Source organism: Rhinolophus sinicus, chromosome 1 (assembly GCF_057876585.1).
Source record: "Rhinolophus sinicus isolate RSI-liver-muscle chromosome 1, RSI-T2T, whole genome shotgun sequence".
NCBI lineage: Eukaryota > Metazoa > Chordata > Mammalia > Chiroptera > Rhinolophidae > Rhinolophus > Rhinolophus sinicus.
In genome coordinates this window covers 44,283,028-44,301,900 of record NC_142501.1, presented here as the reverse complement: position 1 = coordinate 44,301,900, position 18,873 = coordinate 44,283,028, and the positions used below count along the sequence as shown (strand labels likewise).

The following is an 18,873-nucleotide window of genomic DNA, read 5'->3' as shown; positions in this document are numbered from 1 at the left end:
TGATATACTTATTGTAGGGGAGGAAAAATATCTTTTTCCTTTACCCTTCTAAATTCTCAACTGGGACCTCTGTAACAAAGACAGATCAACAAGGGAAAAGTATACAAGTTTACTTAATATAAGTTTTATGTGACATAGAAGCCTTCATAAGGAGGTAAAGACCTGAAGAAACAATTAAACCTGAGCTTTTTAACGCTAGGTTTGATGAAGAGTGGAAATTTGTAGAAGGATATGATAAGACAGAAGGGTGAGGTAAGGGTTGTAAACTGGAAGACACTTAGCAAGGCCTGTTTATTGAGATTCCTCTGTGTCCCTTTGATTTGGAAATAAGGATTCTTCTTTCTCTTGGGCATAGATAGAGCACCTCCCGCATGAAGGCCTTATGACCTACTTCAGGCAAGATCAGAAAATCCTTCATGCACATGCCATTTCTCAAATTCCTTCAGTTTGAAATATTCAACGTGCTAAGGTGCTGTATTTTGGGCTAGCATGTCCTGAACACCCCATCAATATCCTTCAGCCTACTGACCTTCCCTAGCATTAGTGGGCATTTTTTGATAGTTGTGAAACAAGGCCAGACATCTCTACTACACATTTATCCATAATTGCCACCAAGAGCTTACCTTGAACATCTGAACCCTATGTATCCCACAACCCATTTAAGGTAATTGGAAAATTTCAAGGAAATATGGGGTTTTAGAATTACTAGGGATCTTCATGAATAATCTACTTGATTTCATTTCTCAGAAGAAGCTGAAGTTGAAATAAAAGTGTTTTACCTGAAATCACATAGGAAATTAGTGGCAGAGCTATGGGTAGAAATTAGACTGAGAGGAATACAATAACTCCATAGCCTTATGGTTTAAAATAATCTTCAGTTTATACTTAACTGAATATTTCATTAGTTCCATAACCTTATATTATCATTCCACTCCTTTATGTTTTCATTCACCAAATTGAAAATACAGGTTTCATTTTTTAAAATGTCCACATTGCAGACTAATTGAATCAAAATCTACTGAGGACCTTTGTAAAAAAAAAAAAAGAAAAAAAAATTAGATTCCAGAGAACCATCAAAAACCATTGAATAATAATCTTCAGATTTGGAAATCATCAGTAGAAAATATATTACCTTTGAATGCTAAAATACCCTGTAAAGACAGGGGATTGTAATGGTGGCATTGAATCTCCTATTTTGAGATTTGTATCTCTTATATAATTTGCTTTAACAAGTATAATTTAGCTTGGGACTTTTTGAAAGCTTTTGTTTCTCTGCTTCCTTTCCATCAGGCCTTAAGGATTCTGCTTCCTATATACATTTACTATGCATACCAGTTTCAATGGTTCTGTTTACTTCTGCCCAAGGCTGACCGTGTGACTTGGGAGAGGTTTTGCATCTGCGTGGGATCCACTCCAGGCTCCAACTTAAATCTACATAACATATGCAAAGTTTTCGATAACCAGCTTAACTGCACCTTCCCCACCCCCAACTACAGGCCATAGAAATTTGCATCCTGATTAGAAAATATAAAACTTGAGACCAAAGACTGGATGCAGTAGTTTCCAGCAGACTGTGCCCAGCTGACCCTTCTCTTACTTTAATAAATCTTCCTTTTATATTTCTACCTGATTCGTGAATGCTTTCACAGCCCATGAGTGATCAGACACAACATACCCTATGGGCTAAAAAGAGGTCTTCACAGAATACTCCACTAGTTTGTGGGTGAATGACTTTTATTATCTACAAATTGATGAGGTTGTTATCACTTTTCCACAGCGGGATTACCATATCTTCAATAACCTGTAAATGCTTTTCCAAGGTCTGCCACTAAATAAAGACCTCAAAATAAAATAGCTACCTCTAGGAATAATGAAATAAATTATAATGTATTAGGCCTATATTTTAAAACTGGACCACTGTTAATATTCATCTTATATTCTCCATTAAGGATTTCAACCCAATTTTCCATAGATGTTTATTTTGTGAAAAAGGTTTATTACTGGGATTGAGATAGAAAAAAACCACAGGCAGTCAGGGACATGGCTGCGGTGGAGGGGATTAAGGCGGAGACCATAACACAGCCAGAGGAAATAACTTTAATAGCTAACAAAGCCATTCAAGCTGCAGAGCCCGCTAAAACTATCAGCTCAGGTGTAGAGGGGGATGGGCCAATCAGCTTGTGATTAACAATTTCAAACTGCAGTGGACGTGCACAGTCTGAAGAGATAAGGTCAATCAAGTAGTCCCACACCTGGCGAGGAACAGCCCATCCCAGATAAAACCCCCAGGCTCCTGTGAGCACATGCCCCTGCTCTTGAGCCTTGCCTTTGCTCAGGACCCGCTCCAAACCCTTTGGAGTGTACTTTCTCTTCTAATAATGGCCTTGAGCCACTGCTTTTTGCTCAGGCCCACTTTTACCTCTTTGAAGTGTACTTTTTCTTCTGATAAACTGCTTTTTCACTACTTTGCCTTGGTTCAATCTCGTTCAATTCTTTGCTCGAGACGCCAAGAACCTGGACATGGCGCAGAGCAGGGCCCACTCTTCGGTAACAGGAAGGGCAATTCCATCATCATTGGACATCAGTTAACTTCTTTATTTTGTGCTGTCTACTTGAATTATGATATAAGAAGTTATGGCAAAAATGGTCGATTTCTGTTGGAGTTCTAAGGATGGGTAGTGTGCACAAAAATAAGTCTTTGTGGGTTTAAGGCATTCAGTTTTGCATTTATTACTGCTATAGAACTTAGCCCATCTTGATCAATTCTGACATTCCTGATTTGATGACCTCACATACCAATGTGTATATAAAACTCGGTGTGAAACACTCATTCCCAAACAGTGAGTTTCCCCAAAGTTTGCATTCTTATAACTGTGGGGCTAAAAAAAAAAAAAAAAAAAATGAATGCTTTTCCTCCCAGCTTCTAAGTTCTTCTAGCTGGGCCAATAATCAAATTAACAGACAGATTAACAGGAGAAAATAAAAATTTTAATACCAGCACATGGGGAATTCACATAGGCATGAAAATTCCAAAGACAGTGAGGCAACATTGAGTCTATAAGACATTTTTGGACAGAGGAGAAAAGGGGAGGATTGGGATATTAGATTTCAGAAGTGAGAAGGAGTGATTTATGGGTAGCTGAGGAAAAGCAGAACAGATGTGACAGGAAAATTCCTGCTGGGCACCTCACAGACAATGGGCCACATGGGGTATCTAGCTAACAGGCTTGGGTCTTCCTGACTAATGCTGGAGTGAAGATTCTTAAGGTGATTACGCAAGGCTCCCTTCCTAAAGCAGGTTTTTCTGTCTGAATCTCTTGGGCAGGAAAGGGCGGGGGCTCAAAGGTTTCTTTCTGAGTTGTTTCTTAATAACCAGCTTAAAATTAATATCCCAAAAGAAGGCTTCAGGGGTGCAAAATTTTGGTTACATTTATAACCGAGGGGTTTGTGTACTTCTCACTTCGAAGTCCAGGTACCATCCTTCCTCTTATAACGCCCCCTTTTACTTACTGCTGAACCAAAACACCACTTGTTAACATACTGATGGTTTACTTAGTTCTAGGTGACATTTAGTTCTAGCTACAGCAGGATACTGCATCTTGGGCCAAAATGCAACTCGAGCCTTGAGGTCAATCTCAACATATCAATGGAAAAATAAATCCAAGTAAAGTTTAAAATTAATCAATGAATTAATCAATTAGTTAAAAAGAAATCTCACAATTTTGGTACAAAAGCATTAGCAAATATTTTAGATCTTTACTGAAAATATCTTGGAGATACCCTGCAAGGTGACCACTATTCCTGGTTTGCTGGAAACTTTCCATTTATAGCCTTGCAAGTTCCAGGAAATCGCTTATTTTCAGACAAACAAGGATGGTTGACCATCTGGAAAGTTATAGCATGCAACTCGAAGCAAAACTTCCAAAATATCCTTTATAATAGTGGTTCTGAAAAGTGTGGTTTCTGGACCAGCAGCATTACCTTTACCTAGGAACCTGTTAGAAATGCAAGTTACTAAGCTTGTCTTACTGAAACAGACGCTCTGGGGCTAAAGCCAAGCAATCTGTGTTTTAACACGCATTAAATAATCAGTGTATGATTTTCTTAAATTCCCAGGTGCAGCTGATGCGTGTTGAAGTTCGAGAACACCTCAGCCCTCTACAGTGCCTTTATTTTTCTGGCCACCCATGTTGCTTTGTCTCCTCTCTGAAATCTTTTCTTTGTATTTTTTCATCTTTTCTTCCTCACGGAGAGGTATCTGGCTTCTTCAATTTTCCCTCTCCAGGCTTTACCCTACAGAAAAACACTAAGTTTAACACCAAGCAACAGAGAGACTCCTTCCTCCTCAGCAGGTGGAGGGGAGAAATTTAAATACTTACAATTTAATGTTTTTCTAGTATCACGTGTTTATATTCAGACATATCTAAATTTTTTTTAAAAAATCATTATGTGGGGAGCAACTGTGCTTTTGGAAATAAATGAGTAGCTGGAACAATAGTCCTACAGTTATTGCTGCCAGTTAAATGAGAAACAGTCCAGGGGAAAAAAATACTTCACAGAGGCCTTTGCCCTTACACTATATAAAATTTAAGAGAATCAAAAATTGATTATTAAATTAATTGGGCTATTATATTGATGAATTTGCAGTACCATTAAGTCAACCAAAGTGAAAAGTTAGAAAAGAAGATATTGGCAATTTATAACTTTACATTTTTAATACATAGTAATATGATGTTACTAATTTAAAAATTTCAGAGTTTGGACTGAGATTTATGATGCAATTGTTATTACCTAAGCAACGCTTCTCCAAGGGAATGTGAAATATTGAAGAGGGTTTCGGTTTGCTCAATTTCCTTTCGGTGTAAGAGGCAAAAGGAAGATATAGGACACCCCTGGATTGATGACTTGGGGCCCTGCACCAGTTGAAAGTTGAGCATACATTCAATATATTACTCCTTAATTACTTCTCTGGTGCTAATTTAGTGAGAACAGAGATCATTTGAATTTGCATTAATAACATTTCAATGCAAAAACCCTCATTTAGATTTTATTTTCATCAGGCAAAGGAGAGACATTGTAGGGGTAGTTCCTGTTCTGTGGTCCGTTTTCCTTTCAGGTTTCCTTCTGTCCTTGTTTTGTTTTGTATTGCTTTTCTGAATGAGACTACAAACGATACTGAAGGATTTACAAGTATTTAATACAACGAAGTGGAATATTACATTGTTTATTACCGTCTCCTAATTTCAGTTTCCGTAACAACCAAGTTTTGATGACTGATAGATAATGCATCTGTGCTAAAATATTTGCGATAGAGCTGCGTTACTCAGGAAGTGGTTTTTCAAAAACTTATTTCCACTAGAGGGTGCTGACAACTTCAGCAGGTTAACTTTGTTAACCTCTCCTAAATTGATTTCAGGTTTATTTTAGCCCTGTTTATTGATCAGCACTCAAATATCTGCTTAACAAGACTGCCACTCAGGATGTCTGTGTTTGTAGTTTTATAATAAAAGTTCATTATTTTCAATACTAACATAATAATTAATTACTATTACTTTTTGTAAGAAGATGTCTTATAATAGTCATATCATCATGCAAGAAATGTTGGGGGCAGGTGAGAGACTAGAAAGAGCCTGACAGAGATGCAGGTTTGCAGAAGCTGATTGGCTGACACTGGGCGTGGGAGAGGGGAGGGGCAAACAGAAAAACATGGCACACATTTCTGGACCCTTCAATCAAATAATGTGAAAGCCTTAGTCATCTGGGAAAGGTGTGATGATGTTTCCACCCCAAGACCCAAGCAAAGGCCCATTGATTCTGGGGGAGGGAGAAAAGTAAAAACCTTCTGTCCTTGATAGAGGGGCAAGAAGGCTTTTAGACCTAGTGTCCTGGACCAGTTCAAAGCAGAGGTTTGCTGCCACTAGAGAAGAGGCAGGAAACTCTTCCTCACTCTAGAGCTGCCATAAACACAAGGCAGGGTTTGACTACTATAGCGGGAGGAACTGAAAGAATGTGAAAGCCCACCTCTAAGGGCCTTCTTAACACAAGATGGACCAGGAGCACTGAAACTACCTTCTCACCTCCCACTCTGAGCCTGGCACTGAGTGGCAAGCAACGTCCTTCTGTAATGGGGCAAAAGCATGGAGAGAGAAGCCTCTGAGGTGCAGGCTGGCAAGGACTGCTGAAAGTTGAGCGTGGAGTAAGTACACTGAGAGAAAAACCTTCTGCATTCATGGTCCAACACATAGTACAAGGTAAACGCAGACCTCTGCTAGAATTTAATGTCTATGGTGCACCTGAGTGTGTGTGTATCTATGTGTGTATGTATCTTGGCTATACAACCTAAGCACGCATTTCTATAGAGTATATACCTAGGACAGTAATTGCTTTCTCATGAATCTTTGCATTTTCTAGTTTAAATATTGAAAAGGGTTTTCCAAAGTAGGTGTAACAATTTACAGTTCTTTAAGCAGTGTATCAGTGCATTTCTTATTTCATATTTTTGTCATACTTGGTATTATCAGTTTTTTATTTTATCCACTCTGATGCATTTGTAATGGTATCTTATTGTAGCTTTAATTTGTATATACCTGATGACCAATGAAGGTAAGTGTGTTTCCATATGTTTTTTGGTCATTTGAATATTCTAATTTATGAAGCTTTTATTCAAGTCAATTTCCATTTTTTTCCCATTAAGCTGTCTGTCTTATATTTCTTGATTTATAGAAGTTCTTACTATATTCCTGATATGAACCTTTTGCTGTTTGCACGTTTTGAAAAATGTCTTTTCCCATTCCTGTGACTTGTGGAAAAAAATTGTGAACAGTTCTAAATTGATGGATTCAGATTTATCAGTCTTTATTGTAAATTCTGTTTATGAGGTTTCCATATACTCTGTCAGGAAGATACTTTTCTATAGTATTTTATGGAATCTCATAGTTTCCCTTCAAATTTAGATCCACAATCTACCTCCAATGAATTCTAGTACATCATGTGATATATAAATTTAGTTAATTGTTTTTCATAAAAATAAACAATTGTCCTAGCAATATTTTTTAAAGACCATTTTATTGACACTTCTCTGCAGTAACCCTTATGTCAGATCAAGAAATAAAGGGTCCATATTTGCAAGAAATCAAGGGTCCATATCTGTTTCTAATTCCATTGCTGTATTTTTCTGTCCTTGTTACGACATCGCACTGTTTTTACTGTATCTGTAAAATAAATTTGGTAAGTGGTAGAGCATATCTTTCCATTATATTCTTCTTCTTTGAAAGTATCTTGAATATTCTTGGATACTGCATATTCATTTATATTTTATTAATTTTCACAAGAAAGCCAGTTACTATTTTAATTAGTATTGTATTGAATGTATACAATTATTTGGGGGGGGGAAGAATTGAAATTTTTACCATACAAAGTATTTCAGTTACCCTTTTTGTTTCTGACATTGGTTATTGGTCATTCCTCTTTTCTTTTTAGTGCATTAGTCAGGGTCTTATACTTAAACAATTCCTTAAATTTAAATAAATATTCTGATAGACCTCCACTTGGAGGATGTGGGAAGAATAATGTATTATAAGTGGGTGATGCAAAAAACTTTATCTTTATATTTCATCATATGGAGTCATTTGAGAATGTATAATATTGAAAAAAATCAAGAAATTATAATATAAGCATATTATTTCAACTTATTGAGATAAATGTCAGAAAGAACAGCTTGAAGAATTGAAGATTGTTAAATTAGGGAATCAGGAATCAAAGATTGGTAAAGGTTGAGCCCATTTTTAAGAAAAAACTATAATTTCTTTTATTTTGAAAAACACTTTATACTATATGTATTAAATAAAAAATGTGGTCTATTGACTGCTGGTGCCCATCCAGAACGCCATATGATTTGTTTATAACCAGATAACTACAGAAATTAAAATAAGCTTTCAGAAACTTTTATGGTGATACGATAGAGTAATTTTATGTCTGTGGAGTTTAGTACTGAGACAAACTGGGCTTAAATTTTATGTTTTTCCTTTCATTTTTCTTTTCTAGTAATTCATTTTTATTATATTTTATAAAATTATTAATCCATAATGGTTTGGATTTTTTTTTAAAAAAGAATTGGTCCTTTACCATATGTAATTTGAGAAACTCTATTGCCTTGTGATAAAAGCAAATTTAACTCAAAAACCAAAAACCTATGTACTATATTCAGAAGATGCATAAGGTGACTTTATTTTTAACTTGGTAACTTAAGAAATTTAATAAATACACAGGCATACTGCTTCCATTTGGCTAACATCATGAATATAATGTTCAACACTCGATCTAAAATTTTCTCTTTCTTTTATTTTTGAGAACTCAGTGCTCTGTGAATGAAAGATTATTTATCAAGCTAGCCTAAACTAATTTGGCCTTTTGGTGAGTGGCAGAATATTTTTCACTCATGAATATGGGTACTCTGCAACTGGAGGGAGAGGCCGGTGAGGGTTCTAGTTCTCTACCACTGCAAGCTCATTTTCACATGGTCCTTTGCATAAAAGCAAAACCTGTCCCAATGCCTCAGAAAATGGATATCTGTTAGCTCTAATGAGGAAGAAGCAGCCATAAAGTCTGTTTGTAGGTCGAAGGAGTTCCTCCCCTCTGCTGTTTGATAGGTACCCTGGCCAGTGCTCTCAGGCACGTCTCATTCTCAAGTGGATGTGTAGTATTTTTTAGTACAATTGGCAAGCCTTGTAATCAGCTCTTGAAGCAGGATTAGGGTTTTTGTTGTTGTTATTTTTTGTTTTTGTATTTTTTGAAGTGGAGAGAGAAACTGCATTATTATTTCTGGACCTCTAATGCAGTGTGTCATGCAGGGTCTCAGCTCCCCCTCCCCACATAAGAACGCAGGATATGGTGAGGCTGAAAAGGAACACCCATGGAGCCATGGATAGGGGATTCATACCACTATATTCTCTCTGGCAGCTGGGTTGGGGACACAGGATGTAGGACCCACACGATCTGCAATCCACCCTCGCTTCTCTGCCTGCCAACCTCACTTGCTAACTGCAATCCGTACTTGCCAGCCACCATCCTCTGCTAGCGTAGCCACGGCAGTTATATTAGTGGCCAATGGCTCACTGGTTACAGTTGACGGCCAACTAGCCACAGCTGATGGCCATCCAATCACAGTTGATGGCCATTTACTACCCGAGCCAGCACCTTTCCATGTGAGGCTGAGAGCCTGGAAACTGCACTCCTGGCTCTGTCCCCACAAGTGGGTCCTGTTATCCAGTCCCAACTATTCAGTCAACTTAAAGAGCATAATGCTGGCAATCAAAAACTGCTTCATAAAACTTATGTTAATTACTAGAACTTAGAATGCCTATACAGATAGACTCTTTTAAAAAAATAAATTGGTTTTATTGAGATATAATTTATACACAATAAAATTCACTTCTTTTACATGTACAGTTCTACACATAATTCTTCATGAGCATAAGGGCAAATCTGTCAGTCTCTTTATGATCTAATTGGCCAAACTTGAATGGTTGAATCAAAGATAATTAATATGCTAAGTGGTTGATGAAAATATTTTTATTTAATTTAACCTATTCATAAACATTATTTCTCAATCTGATATAAAAATAACAGTTTTACTAAAATAGCTATGGTTTCCTTAATGTAGAATGTTCATTTACCACAAATACATTTGCGCCAATTGTTTGCACTAACTGCTTGCATAGCTTTGTAACCAGCTTACATTCAATGCCACTGACCTAAGCAAGAAGCTCTGGAAATATGAAAATTTCTGTGGAAGGGTATTAGTTTTCCAACCTGGTTAGAATTTCACTATGAACTGTCTTTGTGTGTGTGTGTGTGTGAGAGAGAGAGAGAGATATGTCTTTCATAAGTATAAGGCCAAGGTTGACATACTTTTTCTGGAAAGATATAGATAGTAAATAATTTCAGCGTTGTGGGTTGTATGGTCTCCGTTGCAACTACATAACTCTGCTGTTGTAGTATGAAAGGAGTTATAGACAATACATAAGCAAAAAAAACATGGCTGTTTTCCAATAAAAAATTATTTACAAAAATGAGTGGTAGACAGGACTTGCCTAATGGATTATAGTTTGCCAATCCCTGGTATAAGCAATCATTGATAAACCTAATAGTTTCCAACTTACTATTAGCTTGTATTAAGATGTCAAAAAAATTATAGAAGATATTTTAATAATAAATAGATTCAGTGCAGCATTCAAAAGCCTACATATCTTGGTATTATAGCAACTAAAATTAGCTACTATTTATAACCTGGGATAACGTAAATACATATATACCTCCCTGTATCCCAGTCAGACCTCTGTAACTGTGCTACCTTAGTGTAGTGGATCTAATGGGAGATAGTTTAAGGGCACCAATAATTCATCAATTCGTTAAATCTTCAACTACACTTCTGCATCAGAGAAGCTTCTCTAGGTCACTAAATCTCTGGATATTTTTTTACTGAGGAAGAGAGGGCTATTGCCTGTAAAGAATAGGGATTTTGAAGACCTCTTCCTGGCTCATTTATCTGTGGGAATAACCTCCATTGAGGACTACATACCTGCTAAAGAGCACATTAACCAGCGTTGGGAAAATGCTAAACCCTTCCCAGCTGGTGCTGTCCAGCTCATGTTTCAAAAGCTGATATAGCATAAAAATAAACTTGCAGGTGAAGCAGGTTCTGCAGGTCAGGAGGATGTGCAAGAATTTTTTTTTCTTTTTCTTTAATACTGGTTAAGTGTTATGCAGGAGAAGGTTATGTGGAAGAGCTGGTTTTCAAAGATGGTGAGGCTTATTTTACAAGGATTTTGCCAAACAAACCTATATCACTCAAATGGCATTTGGTTGACAAAAGTGTTGTGACGAAAGGCTTGCAGGTCCCCTTGGAGAAATAATATTTGCTAATTCAGTGTTTGCGGTGACTATGGAGAACATAACTACCCTGAATATTGAGAATCAACTGTACGAGTATATCTCATTCAAATAGAAGCATTCAAAGCCACTGCGCATTTAGGTTCTGGTCTTTTCCTTCTGCCATGAGAATTTCAGGTCTTGAAAAGGGAGTGTTTCTGAAGCCTGGGTTCTGGAATGGGAAACCACATAGAGTCACAGCGGCCAAGCCACAGCTGTCTACATGTAACATTAATGAGAAATAATTGGTGTTTGAAGTTGTTACTGCTGTAAAGGTACCTAATATAGTGCATTTAGCATGTTGCTAAAGTGATCAGTGAAAAATTAATTGTTATGTAAACACTAGATAGCCAGTAACATGCTTTATGCCTTACACAGTGTGAAACACACACTAGTCCTCAATAATTATTGAATGAGTGAATAAATGGATGAGTGAATAAATAAAAGAGAGTGGAGAGATGTCATAGGATATAATGTCACTTACATTTCTTTGGGAAGGAGGTAAGTAGTTCAAGTCATTTGGGCTCTCTGCTCCTCCCTGTTCAACAGGCAGCTGCATCTTCTTGTGCAGTGCAAGCCAAGTCCCTGAGACATGCTGGTGAAGGTTGGAGTAAACATATTTGGCTGCACTAGGCACCTGGTCACCAGGACTGCTTTTCATTCTGGCAAAGTGGATAATTGTTGCTATCAATGACCACTTCATTGACCTTAACTTCATGATCTACATGTTCCAGTATGATTCCACTCATGGCAAGTTTGGTGGCACAGTTGAGGCTGAGAATTGGAAGCCTGTCATCACTGGAAAGCCCACCTCCATCTTCCAGGAGAAGGGCCCACCATCATCAAATGAGGTGACGCTGGTGTTGAATATGTTGATGAGCCCACTGGTGTGCTCACTATCTTGGAGAAGGCTGGGGCTCACTTGAAGGGTAGAAGCAAAGGGTCATCATCTCTGCCCCTTTTGCAGTTGCCCCCATACCCCCATGTTTCTGATGGATGTGAACCATGAGAAGAATGACAACTCCCTCAAGACTGTCAGCAATGCCTCCTACACCACTAACTGTTTGGCCATCTTGGTCAAGGTCATCTGTGATAACTTTCGCATTGTGGAGGAACTCATGACCACAGTCCATGCCATTACTGCCACCCAGAAGACTGTGGTGACCCCTCTGGGAAGCTGTGGCATGATAGCCATGGGGCTGCCCAGAACACCATCGCTGCTTCTACTGGTGCTGCCAAGGCTGTGAGCAAGATCATCCCTGAGCTGAATAGGAAGCTCACTGGGGTGACCCTCTGTGTCCCCACCCTCAATGTGTCAGTCATGGATCTGATCTGCTGTCTGGAGAAAGCTGCCAAATATAATGACATCAAAAAGGTGGTAAAGCAGCCATTGGAGGGCCACCTAAAAGCCCTTCAATGCTAGGGCTGGCATTGCCCTTAATGACCACTTTTTCAAACTCATTTTCTGGCATGACAATGAATTCGTCTGCCAGAACAGGGTTAAGGACCTCATGGTCCACGTGGCCTCCAAGGAATAAGAGCCTCCTGAACCACCTGCCCCAGCAAAAGCAAGGGAGGAAGAGAGAGAGGCCTTCAACTGCTGGGGAGTCTTTGCCCCAACTTGATCTCCCACCACACTAAGAATTTTTCATCCTTGACTCAGTTTCCATCCCAGACCCTGGGGAAGAAGGGGAGGGACTTAGGGAGCCCTACCTTATCATATACCATCAATAAAGTACATTGTACCCAGTCAAAAAAATAAATAAATAAAGTTATCATGGACTATTTGGGGAGATGGGAATAGACTGGGTCCTAGGAAATATCACGAAGTCATTTGCCCAAGAAACTGTAACTAATTCAGTCCAGAAAATAGAGTTTGGTGAAGCTTGAGTAATGAGTCTTGTGCTTGACATTCTCTCAGTAAATATTTAATAAATATCTGTTGATTTCAATGCCATTTAAAAAAAACATTTCATGAAAAATGTATGCTGTCTTATTAAAACAAGGAAATAAACTAGAATCCAGGGATACTCCATCAAAGGTTATAATATTTTTTTGATTAGAAAATGAGTGATTAAAAAATTCCATGTGACTAAATCAAGATCACAGCAACAGAAATTTACTTCATTCATTTCTTTGAATAAATTTTAGCTTTAATTATTTATGACACTTTTAAGCATACTCACAAATTTATTGACTTCTTTGGAAAGTATAATTAAATCTCTGCTTTGGGAGATACTAATATCATTAATGTGTAAAGATAAATCTGAAAGCACATAGTGAAAATGGAAGCACTAATAGCTTAGTCCAAATGACTGCCTTTCTCTCCTAGCAACTTTAAATACTATGTGTATATAATGAGTTATTTACACCCAAACGTTAAAGGTGATATAAAATCAGTTGCCTTAGCACTACTACCATTTTCTCTTTTTCAGTATTACAAGCAGATAGTATGTTAATTATTTCACACATGATATTTTGAAGAATAGTAGAATAGTAGCATGACATTGTTATTTATGTCTTAGAAGACTTTTCTAGATGCTATAAGTTGTTCCAAGCCTAAAATAACTTGTCAGTCCAAACTGGACCAATTACTATTATTATAAGGAGACCATATAACAGCATTTTGGTCTTTTTAAAATTTTTCCTAAGTTTTGGATTGACTTGCTAATAAAGAAAATTCTGAAACATCACAATATTTGCTTTCTAAATCAATGAAGTATAAAACACTGAGTCCAAGATTTAACTGTTTATTGCTCTAGGAAGTCCACTTGCTGCATTTGGTTAAAAGCAACAAAACAAAAAAAAACAAAAAGAGAGTTTCATGTGAATCTTTGATGCATAGTCATTCAATAAATTAGTTGATTGATGTATTGATATCAATCAATGTGCCCATTCAGATATATTAACTATAAAAGATTAAAAAAAAAATTATTTGACGTATTTTAGAGAAAGTTGATGCACGTGAAAAATACTCATAAACCGGAGTCATTTATTTCTAGTGGTAGAGAAAGCTTCCCAAAGATGCTCAGGCTTAAAATAAAGAACAATATCATTTAACTAGATGTCAAAAAAAAAAAAAAAAAAAAAAAGTGAGAGAAGAGGGAGAGCATTCCATTTGGAGATAGTGGCATGTGACAAAGTAAGGAGGTATGAAAACATGAAAGGTTTGAAGAAGTTCATTCAAATTCCATTTTCAGAAGAAAAGTATAGAGTAGAGAAATATAAATATACAGCCAGTCATTTGCTTTAATGTATCACTTTGTGCAAGGACATCAACATTACTTCAGATGCTAAGATAAGTGAGACATACCAGCTTTTTGAGTCATTGCTTCTCGAAATTTATATACTCCATGTTTTATTGTCTACGCTTGCCTTACTGATCTTTCAAGGTAATTCCCACAAACCTGTGTCTGGCTGAGGCTGATGTGAATAAGAGAAATATAGCTATTTCTTATATACTTTTTAGAAATGCTTGCATCCTAAAGAAGAAAAGTTGAATCTTTTAAAGGATGAGGACTGAGATTACTTCTAAGTCAACACTTTATTCTTTTTTGAATGTAAATCTGTGCTAATGGAAAAATGCTAATGGAAAAACATAATTTTCCAGCATGAATTAAATTATTGTGCTCTATATTTCCTGCTGGAGAGAGTAGGTTCCTGGCAATATGATGTTACATTTGCATTTTGATAGCATACAGTTTTAGGCTGTTCCCTTCAAATTCAGAGAAATACTAATATATTACATTAGAGTATTCTCAAGGGAAACATATGTATTCCATTATATTTCACCAAGCACATTCATAGGACTTCCAATAAAATCTGTAAATTTTATAAATCAAAGAGTCAAGTAATGAAATACCTTATTTTCCATGAGTAGGATACATGCATCTATTTAATCATTGATAAGCTTATTTCATTTTTCCAGCAAAGACATCAGTCATCTATCAGACTTGTTTCTACTTCAGGAGGATTTTTAAATGTCAGCATATAAGGCTTGTGATAAAATAACACGTGGAATGTTTAGACTGTTGTCAATATAGTCTTAGGAATAAAAGCTTTTAAAAAATCATGAATTTACAACACAAACAATATGGGGATAATTTTTCAAATTACTTAATGATTTCATTGTGTAAAATTAAATCTACTACAACAAAAATGGTTTGACCCCTTTATATTGCAGATACCCTGGTTTAAGTAGAGACGGATTAAATTGATACAATTCCAATTTGTATATAACTTTGCAGAAACATTGATTCAGTGAGGATAGAAGATACATAAAGACATCAGTGTAAATAAACCTTGATACTGACCTAGAGTCCATGAAGTTTGTTATTGTGACAGTGCCCATTCAGTAAGAATAGTAAATAAAAATAAACTTAACCTAATAATTGATGCTCATTAGTCATAGCATACCAATAATTAAAATTTGACTTGCTTTCAAATTTACACAGTGATTTCTTGTATTGTCCCTTTGAACAATAATGTGAGGTGCAATGTCACAAGTAAGAGTGGAGTTTGGAGAAGTTAACTCAGCTACACAAAAGGAAAGACTTTCTAACTCCAAGTTTAGCATTAGTATTGATAATAAACAGTGCTAAAATAATGAGCTATATGAAAAGTATTTATTTTAAATATATCAATATAATGTTTGCTAAACAAAAGGTATATGTCCAATCTTCTATCCCTAGTATGTTAGCCCCATCACAAAACTTCTTAGTTTTATAACATAAGTTATATAGACAGCTTTCTTTTTAAATCAGTGATTCAACCTTTCAACAAATACTTATTAAGCACTAAAACTAGGGGAAAAGCAATGAAAAAGATAGGAATAATTATTTTATTCATGGCCTATCATCTACTGTTGTGCCTCTTACTGTCTACCATCGTGGCTTTTAATCCCTGAAGTTTCATGAATGTCTTCTATCAGTACACACAGAGTTCTCTATAAAATTTTTAAATATTGAGGTTTTTATTTTAACTATAATATGAAAAGATAAATATAAGAATATTCTAAATCAGTGCTGTCCAACAACTTTCTATGATGAAAATGTTTGATTTTATGCTGTCCAATATGGCAGCCACTAGAAATGTGTGGCTATTAAGTATTGAAATGGGACTAGTATGACTGATGAATTGAGACTTTTATTTAAAATGATTTAAATTACAATTTAAATATTCACATGTGGCTAGCGGCTACAATACTGCAAAGTGTAGTTTAAGATGCTCTCAGAATTTTAATACTGCCATTTAAACTAAGCACTTCTGTTTGTTTTTATGTTTATAATCAGTCCTGACCATGTGAAACCCAAATGATAATATGGTCTCCCATACTATTAATGAAGGTTTCCAAATAGTTTAAATATTGGAAGATGGTGGGAATTTTCAGGCATCACGAAACTAAAGAAAATAGGAATGCCTTACTGAAAAGGTCCAATGCATAGTAGCAAGTATGCAATTCAGGTTATAAGCAGCGATTTATTTCTATCAAAATAGCATTAGCTTCCAAATTAAATTAGTATCAATAACTGAATTATATAAACTTTTCATATTGATTATTTAATTTGTAAATTTGCTTTGTATATTTGTACAAGAGCTATAAACAAAATGAGTTTATCTAGTTTTATGATGCACATATTTAAATAACAATGTAATTTAGACATTTTATCAATACTAAAGAAACCATTTTTTGCCTTTAAAAGGTATCATTAATCACTGAAATCTTAGAAATACTAGTCTAGAAATTATATGTAGTCACTATGTCAAACATTATCTACCAGCCTTATGTGTGTTGCCTATTTCTTTCCCACAGCCACCCTATGAGGTAGTTACGTTCAACTATGTCACAATTTTATAGCTTTGGAAGTAAAAGCTTAACTTGAGCAACGTACTTGAAATCTTATAGTTAACAAATGATGGATCCAACATTTAAATGTATATAACTTTTTCTCCAGAATAGCACACCCCGGTGTGCTAGGCAGAATCATGGTTCTAACACGGATGTCCACTTCCTAATCCCTGAATCCTGTGACTATGTTACCTTTCATGGATAAAGGTACTTTGCGGATGTAATTAAATTAGGGATTTTTCAATGGGGATATTATCCTGGACTATACGGTAGGCTGGATGTAATCACAAGGGTCCTTATAAAATGGAGAGAGGAAGATCATAGTGAGAGAAGGAAATGTGATGATGGAAGGAGAGGTTAGAGTGACGTGAGAAAGAGACAACAGACAAATGCAGGTAGACTCTAGAAACTGGAAAGGTAAAGGAAAGGGATTCTTTCCAAAAGACCCCAGAAGGAATGAAATCCTGCTGATACCTTGATTTTAGCCCAGTGAAACCCATCTAAGACTTCAGACCTTCAAAACTGTAAGATAATACATTTATGTTGTTTTAAGCCATTAAGTTTTACAATAATTTGTTGCAGTAACATTAGGAAATGAATACAACCAGCTTATTCACACAATTAAGATCACAGCATCCTTACAAGGTAGTTTGGGGTCCATTTTTATGTCCCTCAGCCCAATCTCTTCCTTCCAGTTCAAATGCAATAAAGGAGAATTCCATTCAACCACACCTAGAGAATTTCTGATAACTGTATTCTTCCCCATCTCATTGCAATTCCAGTAATGTTTGATGGCCAATTAATTAGCAGGTCATTAATTAATATTCAATTAATAGATTGCATATACTCTTGAAAGCATTTAACTTAATCACCCCCTAATCTGGCTCAATACACACTTAAGTTTCTATCAGAAAACAGAAAAAAAAAAAAAAAGAAAAGAAAAAAGAAATGGACACATTTGTTCTATAAATGTGTTGGAAAACCAAGATGTAAAAAGGAGTGCTCTCAGAAATATCCACTGATGATGTTACTCTATCTACTATGCTAACACTGGAAATTCTTGTCACTTTTCACAAATGAATCGACTCTATTTTGCAAAACTGAAATTACACAGTGGTAGGGTAGAAAGTGGAAGAAACTAAAGAGAAGGGGTAGGTTACTGTATTTTGATAATTATGCTCTGTAAAAGAAAAACAAAACAACAAAAAACTGTGGATCAAAGATACTATATCCAGCAAAGCCGTCTCAGAAATGAAGGAAAGATAAAGACTTTCTTAGACAAACAAAAGCAGAGGAAGTTTAGCAACACTAGATCTGCCCTATAAGAAATGTTAAAGGGAGTTCTTCAAGTTGAAATAAAAGTAACACTAATTAACACGAAAACATATGAAAGTATAAACTCACTGGTAAATGTAAGTATACAGTCAAATTCAGAATACACTAAAATTACAGTGGTGGTGTGCAAATCACTGATACTCTAGTAAAAAGGTTAAAAGACAAAAGTATTAAATTAACTATAGATACAATAATTTGTTAATGGGTATACATTATAAAAAGATGCAAATTATGATATCGATAATGTAAAATAGGGGAAATAAAAGTGTGGAATTTTTATATTCTATTGAAGTTATTATCAGCTTAATACAGGATGCTAAAGCTATGTTTTATGTAAGCCCAGTGGAAGCCACAGAAAAAACCTCTAGTAATTACAGAAAAGATAAAGAATAAGGGGTGAAACAAACCACTACAAAGTATCATCAAATTACAAAGGAAGACAGCAACAGAGGAGGAGAGGCACACACACACAAAAATATCCAAAAAACAAAGCACTACAAAACACTCAGAAAACAATTAAAGCAACGGCAACGGTAAGTCCTTACCTTTATTTTAAATGTAAATGGTTAAATTTTCCAGTCAGAAAACAGAGAGTGACTAAAGGGATTAAAAAAAACCCAAAAAACAAAACAAAAAAAGAACCAACAATATGCTTCCTAGAGGAAGCATACAGTATGATACTGGCATAAAAACAGATACACAACCAGTAGAACAGAATTGAGAGACCAGAAATAAAGTCACACATCTATGGTCAACTGATT

At 35.9% G+C, this 18,873-nt stretch overlaps 1 protein-coding gene and 1 pseudogene across 1 annotated transcript in view; one reads left to right on the top strand and one right to left on the bottom strand.

Moving 5' to 3' along the window:
- Positions 1–18,873, bottom strand: part of ALG10 (ALG10 alpha-1,2-glucosyltransferase) — a 285,651-nt gene that overhangs the window by 13,188 nt on the left and 253,590 nt on the right. The window lies entirely within an intron of this gene.
- LOC109449864 (glyceraldehyde-3-phosphate dehydrogenase pseudogene) lies at positions 11,001–12,870 on the top strand (annotated as a pseudogene).